Here is a 12,024-nt window from a genome sequence, read left to right on the forward strand (position 1 = left end):
TAACAAAGCAGTCCCATTCACAATTGCCTCAAAAAAATGAAATACCTAGAATAAACCTAACCAAAGATGTAAAAGACCTGTAACATGGAAAATTATATGACACTGAAGAAAGAAACTGAAGAAGATCCAAGTAAGGAGAAGCTCATACCATGTTCATGGATAGGAAGAATTAACATCATTAAAATGTCCATAATACAATCTACAGATTCAATGCAATTCCTATCAAGATTCCAATAACATATTTCACATAACTAGAAAAAATATTTCAAAAATTTATATGGAATCACAAAAAGCCCCACATAGCAACAGCAGTCCTGAGAAAGAAGAACAAAGTTGGAGGAATCACACTACCTAATATCAAACTATACTATAAGGCCATAGTAATTAAAACAGCTTGGTACTGGCATAAAAATAAACACATAGATCAATGGAACAGAATACAGAGACCAGAAATAAGCCAACACATTTATAGTCAATTAATATGTGACAGAGGAAGCAAGCACATACGGGCCAAAGATAGTATATTCAACAAATGGTGTTGGGAAAATTGGACAGACACTTGCAGAAAAATGAAACTAGACCACCTTCTTACACCATACACAAGAATAAATTCAAAATGGATCAAAGACAAATGTTAGACCCAAACCATAAAAATCCTAAAAGAAAACATAGGCAGTAAAACCTTGGACATTGTTTGTAGCAATTTTCTTTATTGGATATACCTCCCCAGGCAAGGGAAACAAAAGAAAAAAATAAATAAATGCAATTACATCAAACTAAAAAGGTTTTGCACAGCAAAGGGAATGAACAACATAAAAAGACAACCCAACAAATGGTAGAATATATTTGCTGATACATCTGATAAGGGGTTAATATTCAAAATTTGTAAGAATTTATAAAACTCAACACCAAAAAACTAATAACCCAATTAAAAAATGGGCAAAGGATCTGAACAGACACTTCTCCAAAGAGGACCTACAGATGGACAATTGACATATGAAAAGATGCTTAACATCATTAATCTCAGAGAAATGCAAATTAAAACCATAATAAGATATCATAGCACACCTGTCAGAATGTCTATCATCAATAAATCAACAAACAAGTGCTAGTGAGGATGTAGAGAAAGGGGTACCCTCTTACACTATTGGTGGGAATGCAGATTGGTGTAGTCACTGTGGAAAGTAGTATGGAGATACCTCAAAAAATTAAAAATGGATTTGCCATTTGACCCAATGATCCCACTTCTGGGAATATTCCCAAAGGAACCTAAAACACTAATTTGAAAGAACATAAGGACCCTTATGTTTGTCGCAGCATTATTTAAAATCACCAAGATATGGAAACAGCCCGAGTGTCCATCAATAGGTGAGTGGACAAAACAGATATGGAACATTTACACAATGGAATGGAATACTATTTGGCCATAAAAAATGAGATTTACCCTTTGCAACAGTATGAATGGATGTGGAGGACATTATGCTAAGTGAAATAAGCCAGTTAGAGAAAGGCAAATACCATATGGTTTCACTCATATGTGGAATCTAATGAACCAACTGAACTAACATGCAAAACAGAGACAGGACCATAGATGGAGAGAAAATGACAGCTAGTGGGAGCAGGGGAGGTTAGGGGGTAGAGAGACTAAGCAAAAAAGAAAAAGGACTCATGGACATGGACAACAATGTGATGATTGGTGGGGGTGGGGAATATAGGGGAATTAAATGATAATAGAAAAAAAAGTCCAACCAAGATTGGGGGAAAAAAACCAGAATAAAAAAAAAAAAAAACGATGGACCCTCCCCCAGGTAAGAGAGAATTCTTCATACCGGATGGTATTTTAACTGGAACACTGACCATTTCCTTTCTTGGACTTGAACTGAAACATCAGCTCTTCCTGGTCTTAAGCCTTCCAGCCCTTGGACAGGAAGTCCACCATTAGCTCTCCTGGGTCTCCAACTTGCCAAGTCACCCTGAAGATCTTGAAGCTTTCGGCCTCCACAATCACATTAGCCAAGTTTTTATAACAAATCTCTTTAGATAGATACAGAAATATATAGAGATACTTATCTCCTATTGGTTCTGTTTCTCTGGAGAACCCTGGCTAATATAGTCCTATTCTCTTATCTTAAACTGTTACTAAACTTTTAATGTTATTTAGCCCTTCTGCACATTTTATCTTGCCTTTTCAACTCAGTTGTCACCTTCCTGAGGTCTGAGATTAGGAAGTCTTCAACATCTGTAGCCCTCTTGGGGTATTATTGGAGACATCATCATGGAGGGCAGTAGGGCTACAACATATGGTTATACAAATTGTGCCCTGCACAAGCTCTTGACTAGGAGTGTAAGGGGGACAAAGGGTCAGCACCAGGTCCACCTGCCAAGTGCAATCCTGGAAGGAACTTCTCCCACCTAGAAGAAGAAACCCTGTTTCTAATTCTCAGAAGCACTGAATGGACTAGTGGAGACCTGGAGCAGCAGCATTTCATAGAGAACCCAAGCAGGTGGTGTGAGCATGCCAAATTGCTTGCTCTGCGCATCACTGGGCAGGACTCATCTAGCTCTAGTTTACAGTGGCCAGAGCTAAGTTTCAGGAATTGCCATAAGGGTTCCACAAAATGCTCTAAAAACAAGTGTTCCTTTAGTTGACTGGAATGAGGACAATACATATTATACCAATGACCAAATTCCCATAATTTTCAACATTTAAAAGTATATCACTCAGGATCCTTAAGTGCTACCACCAGAAATCAACTCCAACAGATTAAGCAGAAAAGAATGTATTAAGTAACTCATAGATCATAGCAAAGAATAAAAAACCACCTCAGTAAACAGGTAGGAAAGGTGTATATTTCCAGGCCAAGAAACAAAATGACACTTAGAACCAGCCAGGCAAAGACACTTCTGCCACAGCCATGAAACACCAGATACCTCTCGTCCTCCAGCCATCCCTAGCACTTGGACTAGGATGATTTCTTCACTACTCCTCTTCTTTGCTCTCCCGCCCATGGATGCCAAATCTGAGGCATCCAATGCCATCTGATGGGATTAGCCCCAGGGAGACAGAGAAAAAGAGTATCGAGCCTCTTTAGCATCTCAGTGAGAGATGAGCTCTACTTCTTACCTTGCCTCCTAAGATGAGGAATTCCTGAAACACAAGAATGGGATTCATATTTTGGAAGTCAAAAAATAAAAATGTTCTCTCCATGATTATACATATTCAAGTATCAATTGTGTACAAGAAACAATATAGTATGTATGGAATAGAAAAACTGTTCATTTGTTTTAACCTCATTTAAACTCTTCAGTGGGAGAGAGCCTGATCTCAGCTCCCTAACTTTAGGAGAGAACACAACACATACCAGCCTTCCGTACAGAATGAGTATGTCACAGACTTCTGGCCAAGATGGAGGTGTGGGTGGAAACATTGTGCCTCCTCACACAACCAAGTTTCAAGACAACAAAGTTTTAGTAACAAAAACACAACCAAAACATAGAAAATTGAACTGTATGGAAGTCCAACAACAACGAACCTTTCAGCCAGACCAGTAAGGGGGTGGAGCCAGCAACTGGCAGAGCGGGGTTGCGCAGGAAAACTCAGCCAGACCGACCCAGGCGAGGGAGGCGGTTGGTGGATCCCAGGCATGAGGTTGCAACGGGCAGACCAGTGAGGGCGCAAGGAGGCAGGCTGACCACAGTCACACATTCGGGCCCAGATAAACCAGGCGAAGGAGCAAGCGGTGAGACAGACCACGCAGGCCCCAGCAGTGGGAAGCAGCAGAGGGGACCACTATTGCCCCTCTTTGGCCCCACCCCCACATACAGCCTCACAACCCAGCAACTGAGTTGCCCTGCCCTGGTAAACACCTAGGGCTCTGCCCCTCATATGTAACAGGCATAAACAGACCAAAACATTATGGCTCGAGAAGAACTCTAAGCCCCAGAGCCAGTAACTCTAAGCAACCAACAAATAGCCAACCTATCAGATGCATAGTTCAAAACACTGGTGATCAGGATGCTCACAGAACTGGTTGATTTTAGTCACAAATTAGAGGAACATATGAAGGCTAAACTAATTGAAATGAAGGGAATTGCCCAGGAAACCAATAGTGATGGAAAGGAAACTGAGACTCAAATCAAGGGAGTGGAGGAGAAGGAAGAAAAAAATGACCAAACAGAAAAGAATGAGGAAACAAGAATTCAAAAAAAAATGCAGAGAGGCTTAGGAACCTTCAGGACATCTTTAAATGCTCCAACATCTGAATTATACAGGTACCAGAAGGGGAAAAGGAACAGCAATAAGTGGAAAAGTTATTTGAACAAATAATAAAGGAAAACTTCCCCAATCTGGCAAAAAAAAATATACACTCCTAGGAAATCCAGGAAGCTCAGAGAGTTCCAAAGAAGTTGGACCCATAAGGAACACACCAAAGCACATCAGAATTACATTAGCCAAGATTAAAATGAAGGAGAATCCTACAAGCAGCAAGAGATAAGGGGACAGTCACCTACAAAGGAGTTCCCATCAGACTGTCAGCTGATTTCTCAAAAGAGACCTTACAGGCAAGAAGGAGCTGGAAAGAGGTATTCCAAGTCATGAAATCCAAAGACCTACATCCAAGACTGCTCTATCCAGCAAAGCTTTCATTTAGAATGGAAAGACAGATAAAGTGCTCCTCAGATAAGATCAAATTCAAGGAGTTCATCATCACCAAGCCCTTATTATATGAAATGTTAAAGGAACTTACCTAAGAAAAAGAAGATAAAAAAGATGAACAGTGAAAGGACAGCAAACTCACAGTTATTAACAACCACACCTAAAACAAAAGCAAACTAAGAGGACAGCTAGATCAGAAGCAGAACCATAGAAATGGGGATCACATGGAGGGTTAGCAACAGGAGAGTGGGAGAAGGAGAAGGGGGGAGAAGGTACAGAGAATAAGTAGCATAGATGGTAGGTAGAAAATAGACAGGGGGAGGGCAAGAAGAGTATGGGAAATATAAAATCTATTTAGAACTTGAGACATGTGGACATAAACTAAAGGGGGGGAATGGTAGGTGAGTGGGTGTGCAGAGTGGAGGGGAATGAAGGGGGGAAATAGGTCAACTGTAATGGCATAATCAATAAAATATATTTTTTTAAAAAGAGTGAGTATGTCACAGAACTCAGGTAAAATGTACTGCATCAGGGTAAGTTTGTACACAGGGATAAGTGATTCTCAAACAGAAAAGCAAATTTCAGCCAAAGTCTCTTTAATTCTGACAGGTCCTATGTTGCTAGAACCTTCATAGACAACTAATGTAATCATGAACACATATTCAGCAAACTGCTTCAAAACACTCAGAAGTGTTTCCCTGTTGGTAAACCCTACAGGCTTCCTTATGATGAAGCTAGTGAACAGCTATTATCACACAGAAAAACCATGGATTGTCATTATTTTTACTTTAGAACCTGCACCAAAGTCCATAATGTTGTTTTAAATCTTAAAAATATATAAAACATTAAGTATATTTTCCTTCTTGAAGTTCAATCTCATAAATCTGGAAGAAATTATTGTGGCTCCTTCCCATGTTGTAGATTGCTAACCACTAGACAGAAAGCCTCTATGAAGAATTGTTGACTGAATATGTAAATGAATAATATTTCAAAAATGATGTGTGGATAAAATGAAATAAGATGGGCGAAAATATTTGAAATTCTTAGGAAGAAAATGTGCTGACTAAATTGAAAGCAAGAGTATTAAAGGATAGTTTCCCAACTACATGATGGATGGTAAAGAATATCATGAATCTGATAAATAACATTTTGTTTTTGTTTGAAAGGAGTCACACTAATATATATCTTGCTTTTATTTTCCCAAAACAGAAGATGATTCCTGCTGTCTAACCCCTGGGTTTTTCCTCAGGCCGTGGTAAGAGCCTGGTGCTTGGAGGCCCTTACCATGGCCTAAGCAAACTGCCCAAAGGTGTTAGAATCCTTATCAGTGAAACCAATTCAGATGGAAGTGCTCCTCAGGGAACTTTTACGCTGCTCCCTCTCCTCACTGCTCTCTCTGCTCCTGGTATCCCTAGCTCCTGCTGTTTGTGACCTTTGTCCCGTTCCCATGAGGCCTCCCTGTCAATCAATCCTCATAACCTTTAGCTACTAACTCTTGCTGTTTTTACCACTTGTGTGTGTTTCGATTTTCATTCTGAAAAGTCTTCAATACACAAAAGAGGTCATTTGGAGTAAAAGGCACCTGGCATTATATCACCTGTGCCACATAGTCCTAGGGCACTGCTCATGGACATTACACGTTTGCCAGCCCAGTTAAGTCAGTTCCTGCGTTAAGGAGAACTGAAAACCGATTCATATGGAGCGACGTCTCAGAGCACCGCCCTACCATGGAAAGAGGGATCCCAGAAACCGTGAACCCAGAGGAAAGCCCCCAGGCTTTGATAGACCAGAAACTTCTGAGAAATTCTAAAATAATGAGCCCTCTACCCTGAAGACAGGGCAGAGCAGAAGTCCCAAGAACCCTGTTTGTTTACTTAATAATTGGCCTACAGTATGCTCACAGTATGGTCATTTACCCATGTGTTACAGGTCAATGACACGTAAGAACAGAAACACAGAGTAAGCATTAAGAAAATTTTATAGTAATTTGACAGTCTGAAGAATTTAATAAGAAAAATTGACATTTGTATTTCTCTTTTCCTTAATGATTCATTTTTATTGTATTTTACAAAAGTATGTGTCTAAAAAGGACTGGAAATTTTTTAAATGGTCCTTCAGCATTAACAGTTTGGGCGGAACTATTTTAAAAGAACTAGAGAAGAAAATGAACTACTTGCAGTGAAACTTGAGAGTGCTAAGATACATGATTGCTGATGATTTTTAGTTTAAATAGAGATCAATTTAAATAGATTATAATAAACAGGTATACATGTTTGCAGGAAATGCATTGCCGTTATTTGTGTACTCATTCCCTAGCAATACTACAAACATGGAACCTACCTTAGTCAAACACAGTACAGAGAAGTGAATTATTTTCCAAGTCTAAGGAAGATCTAATAAGAGGATAATACCAATGGATTTCATTTGGAATTTACCATCAGAATGACACAAACATCTGCCCTTTCAAGCTAGCAGTTGAGAGTACAGTTGTTTACTTGGCACTGAATGTTCCTTCATCATGGTTCCAAGGAAGCCGTGCTAATCCCCTGTGGCCTCTGCTGGCTCTGAAATACCATGTTGGTTAATACTGAAGCACAAAAGGGCATCTCAAATCTTGCACCATTTCCCCCTCCCAACACCTGTTACCCAATCATTTTCTAGGCAGGACAAAGGTGAGGTGGTCAATGTCAAGGACAAATAACACTACTATCATCACCATAGCTGAAAAAGAAGTAGGAAGAGCTGTGCACCATTTTCTAAATGATGTCTTGGTCCTCCCCAGTAACAGTCTGCATTGAAGGGTTATGTCCTGTGATTTGCAAACTTTCTCTGTCTCTTTTTTGCCAATTTCCCATTTTGTGTTAAGCTAAGAATAGTCCTCCTTGTCTCTAGGTATGGTTAAAGAAATCAGGCCTATCCCATGTAATACATCCAAGAGCCATGAGCTTACAAAGAGCAGTTACAAAATCAGATCACTTAACAGATATTTCTAGCATTGGGATATATTTCTCTTCATCTTAAACCTGTTCAAGAGAAAATGGTTCCCTGATCAGCCCGTATACTAGTGCAAAAAAATTCCATCCCAGGAATCTGTTCAGAATTATGAGAACTTAATTATTTTCTTGGACTCAGCAAGATTAAATAATCCTAATGAACATTACATAAGATTATATTAGATTTTTTAGGTAATTCAAAGTAATGTTTTAGATAGTGTGATTTGAGGAACACAGAGATGAGCAATTGCAAGATACATTCCCATTAGTTTACCCTAATAAACGATGTTATACCATTAAAATATTCCCTTTTATTTTCATGTTTTTGGGCTACCATAATGACATACCATAGACCAGGTGTCTTAAACAAGATAATTTTATGTATCACACTTCTACAGATTGGGAAGGTCAAGATCAAAGTACCAGCAACGTGGTTTCATTCTGAGGCTTGTTCTCTTGGCTTGTACACGGCAGGCATCTCACTGTGTGCTCACATGCACAGGGTAAGGGTAGGGAGAACTGTCTAGCATCTCTTCTTATAAGGGCACTAATTTCAACATGAGGGACCCACCTTCATGATCTCATCTAACTCTAATTATCATCCAAAGATCTCATCTCCAAATACCATCACAATGGGAGTTAAGACTTTAATATATGAATTTGGGGAGGGAAGAAGAGATGCAAATATTCAGTCCACACCTTTGAATTAAGATACCACATCCAGTCACTGATCCCACTTCCTGGTTCCCTGTGCTAGCCATTGATATTTGGAGTTCCTACAACTTGGAAGATGTCCACAACAAGGAACAGTCTGAATTTGATTAAGATTTGTATGGTGTTGAAGAAGTAAAAGAAGAAAAAACTGGTGAAGAGACAAAAATTAAAGCATGTCGGATGATGCAAAATCCTCCGATTCTCACAGCCCTCCTAGAGAACCTCCATGGTCTGACAGAAATGCCCACAGGAGGCATGGAAGCTGGCCGAGGGTAGTTAGAAAACAAGTGAGTCCTCTCTAAAACCTTCAAGTTAAATGTGCACAGATAGAAGCCACGTTTTATGAGGAAGTTCGTGGTCTTGAAAGAAAGTACACTGTTCTCTATCAACCTTTATTTGATAAGTGATTCAAGATTATTAATGCAATTTATGAACCTACAGAAGAATGTGAATGGAAACCAGATGAGGAAAATGAAATTTTGGAGGCGCTGAAAGAAGAGACCAAGATTGAAGAAGAGAAAAGAGATTTAAAAAAAGACCCAAAATGAATTCCTGAATTTTAGTTAACTGTTTTTGGGAATGTTGACTTGCTCAGTGATATGGTTCAGGAACATGATGAACCTATTCTGAAGCACTTGAAAGATATTAAAGTGAAGTTCTCAGATGCTGGCCAGCCTATGGATTTTGTTTTAGAAATTCCCTTTGAACCCAAAGAATATTTCAAAAATGAAGTGTTGACAAAGACATACAAGATGAGTTTTTGAGAGTGGAGATCTGGATGACGACGCTGAAGGCATCCTTGCTGGAAACTTTGAAATTGGTCACTTTTTATGTGAGTATATAAGCCCAAGATCAGTGTTATACTTTACTGGAGAAGGAACTGAAAATGATAATGATGATGACGATGATGATGGTGAAGCAGATAAGGAAGGGGAAGAAGATGAGGAAAATGGTCCAGACTATGACCCAAACAAGAATCAAAATGCAGCAGAGTGCAAGAAACAGTGAAGCAAGATGGTCTAACTTCTGCTTCCTAGAGAGGATGAATTTTTACCATTTGACAAACCCATTTCAAGTCTTTTGTTGTTCGTTTGTTTGCTCGCTTATTTTGGTAGCCTAAACATTTTTAAAGATATATCGATGAAATCTTTTAAAAGAAAACATTTAATTTTTTGATACCTATTTTTTATAGTTAAATTTTTTATTTGTTTTTCAGCCACTATCACAGCATGTAGAGCAGGAAGTAAAGAAATAATACAGAATAGGCAGAAAGGCATTAAATACCTAGGCTCTGAAACAAGAAAAAGAAGTCAAAAAGAATAAGAACAGTTACTATTCATGATTTTCCCTAAAGCTGACCCTGTAAGATGGTGTCAGTCCATTATTTACTCTATAGTAATATGTTAATTGAACACACTGGGTACAGGTAGTGTGCTGAGCACTGGGAATAACCTGCAAGAAATACCCTACCATAATGGGCTTTAGAGATGTTGACAAAGTCAGACCTTCAACAAATAATGTGCTGTTAGGGTGTAGTACTAGACACAAGTCCAGGGTGGAGCAGAGCACAGTAAGAAGCAAAATCTACACTGGGACTCAGAAAATGCTCAGAGGGGAAACCATACTTTATGTGACTATACATGAGAAAGGTATGTAGCAGGGGAGCAGGGATGAGAGAGAAAGGTAGGGCATGGAAGGTGGGCAGTGGAGAAGGGGGTTGTAGAAAAGTAAGGCACTGAGGGCCGAGCACAGAGTCTGAAGACAGATGGGCAGAAAGTTCTACATGTGTGGTAGGCACAAAGCAGGTCAGGGTGGATTTCCTATGCCCTATTAAGAAGTTTTTGCTTTATCCACAATCACTGAAGAATTTTAAAGAGCCATAAAGTAATGAACTCAGATATTTCCATTTAGAGATCTCTCTTCCACAGGCAAGATGAAAAGCAGATTGGAGGAGTCAGAGACTAGATTAAGAAGTCTGTTAAGAGTTGTTTCAAAAGTCAAGGTGAGAAATAATGAAGGGTGGGAAAGAATGAAATAAAGCAGTAATAGCAGCAATGGAGGGTTGTTAAGAAATGTGAAGAGTAGGGGGTAAATCCAAATGGGCACTGAAGTGGAGGATGGTCTCATACATCCAAGTGACTCTAGGTGACTAGAGGCACCAATTACTGAGGTAAGGAAATCAAAAGAAAGAGTGAGTTTGAAGGGAACACAGGTGGTATTGTGTTAGACATTTTTCCACTGGAGAGCTGGTAGGCAGTTGGAAATAGGAAGCTCAGGAAAAAGGCTGGGGCAGGGAGCTTAATGCAGGGAGTTATCTACTTTCTGTTGACAAAGAGGAAGTTACCCAACAAGAGAAGCCATGGGTCAGAGTGTGTGGGCTGCCTGAGCAAGGACCCTCGGCAACATGAATAAAGTCTTCATGGCTACATGGTGAGCACCAGAAAGGTTAAATCAATGTGGTGCATAGTTTCATCTCTTATAGCATTTTGCATATAGAAACTGCTCCATATGAGATATTAGCAGCACCAGGAAAACAGATTTGGCTCTGAAATGCCTGCTATGCCCAGCTTAAAGTAGAGGTAAACTGCTGCTCAGAAAAAATTGTAGAAATGAGAATAAGAATAAAGTATTATTATGCTTGTGCATTGTTCCAAAGTTTCTTTCACTTACTAAATTAACAACTCATCTTCAGAGTAAAACAATCTGTCTTAATGACTTCCAAAAATACTATCTGCAAATAGATTTGAAGCCTTCAGGTAAAGATCCATGATGAGGTGGAGGATGTGTTTGTAGAATTATTTCCCAAGTAGGTGTGGTCAGAACTGAGAAGAGAGGCAAGGTAAAGTAAAGAATCACCCAGTGACAGAAATAGCAGTGCAACAAAATGTGCTGTCAGCTTTCTGCTGTATTAGTAAAATGGCCTTTATTGTTTTGGCTGAGAAAAGGTCAATTAATCACCCAAAGTGTTATCTGACAGTAATTAACAATCAGCAGGGACAAAATATCTGTAAGAGCTCAAAACAATAAAGGGTTTTGTGTTTGGTTGGGTTTTTTGTTTTTTTTTCTTTTCATATACCATTGAAAAAAGTCATCAACATATATTTCCTTTTATAGCTTCATTCGTGATTTGGGGGACCTGGGAAGGGGTGAGAAAAATAGAAGTGTCACAGCTCACTCGAGCAGACCCACAGGTAGTTAATTAGTCCTGCTCCCTCTTCAGTATCATCTCATAACAAGGAACTGAGAGGTATCAGGGCAAAGCTTGTCCATAAAGGTTTACAAAAGGTAGGCAGCATGGGCCATCCCTCTGCCTAAACTGGGGCCCAATAAATCTCAGAATTGATGACTGGTAAAAAGGAGAATTGCTCAACTGAATTCCAATTTTGGGTTAAAAGAAATTAACACTAATGTTAGAAATTTTCATAAGTACTTCCCTGCCTTTCCAAATATTTAAAAACCAACCAACCAAAAAAAACCTGTGTTCTTTCACCTAATGAGGTTTTGTTATTGCTTCTGCCACAAGCAATGAAGAGATTTTGCAGTATATGGATCTTCCTCCCCAAAAAAGTCTGCAAGTATTCCCAGAAGACCATTATATGTGGTCCTTTTTGGCATCCCACCGGGCTCTGACCACACCTTCCACACAGCCAAGTTCACATC

The 12,024-nt window shown here is 39.3% G+C and overlaps 1 pseudogene; it reads left to right on the forward strand.

Moving 5' to 3' along the window:
* The first annotated feature begins 1,792 nt into the window (after positions 1–1,792).
* On the forward strand, positions 1,793–9,128 carry LOC119057202 (nucleosome assembly protein 1-like 1; annotated as a pseudogene).
* Positions 9,129–12,024: the final 2,896 nt, after the last annotated feature.

Source organism: Artibeus jamaicensis, unplaced genomic scaffold (genome assembly GCF_021234435.1).
Source record: "Artibeus jamaicensis isolate MK-2021 breed Jamaican fruit bat unplaced genomic scaffold, CSHL_Jam_final contig_391, whole genome shotgun sequence".
Lineage (NCBI taxonomy): Eukaryota > Metazoa > Chordata > Mammalia > Chiroptera > Phyllostomidae > Artibeus > Artibeus jamaicensis.